Here is a 670-nt window from a genome sequence, read left to right as displayed (position 1 = left end):
ACCTCCCCCAAGTGTGGAGATCTTAGGAGCTTCCTAGAAGGTGGGAGGTTCATGATAGGCATCCTGCTGGGATCCCAGGGGAGTCTGAGCTGGCCTGAACCTCATCTTCCTCCCCCACCTCTCAAGAGAAATGTGGAGGAAAGAAGACTTCAAAAACTGTGAGTAGGCAGAGGGAGAGAGATTGGGGGCCGAAGCTGCAACTGAGGTCTTGGAGTGGGCTGTGAGGATGCAGAGCCTCTAGAGAGCCAGGCTCTGCCTTCTGAGCACTTCTCCCCTAAGGCTGCTCATCCTTCAGGTGATAGCAGGCATATACAGCCGACTCGGCCCACACTGTCACAGAAAGCCTTATCAGAATCTCTTCGTCTTCATACACTCTTGTGTCTGTTACTTGGTTATTGCCTTCGGTACTCCACTGATGTGAAGCACAGTCGCTAGGGGATGGAGGACACTAGTGACCCATCTTGCTCTTGTGGCCTTAGTCCACAGCTTGAGGGTAAAGGAAGAGGCCAAATGAAGGTCAAGAAGGAAAGAGGGAGTTTGAAGAGAAGACCTGAGTTAAGGGTGTCTTCTCAAGTCTTGATGACTGAAATGTAGCTCCAGTACCTGAAGTCCTGCTTGTTCTCAAGGCTGACCACGGGGCTGGGTGCACTCAGTGAAGGAACCGTATACA

Source organism: Mesoplodon mirus (assembly GCF_964341445.2).
Source record: "Mesoplodon mirus genome assembly, contig: HAP1_SCAFFOLD_762, whole genome shotgun sequence".
In the NCBI taxonomy this organism is placed as follows: domain Eukaryota; kingdom Metazoa; phylum Chordata; class Mammalia; order Artiodactyla; family Ziphiidae; genus Mesoplodon; species Mesoplodon mirus.
This window is presented reverse-complemented; position numbering follows the sequence as displayed.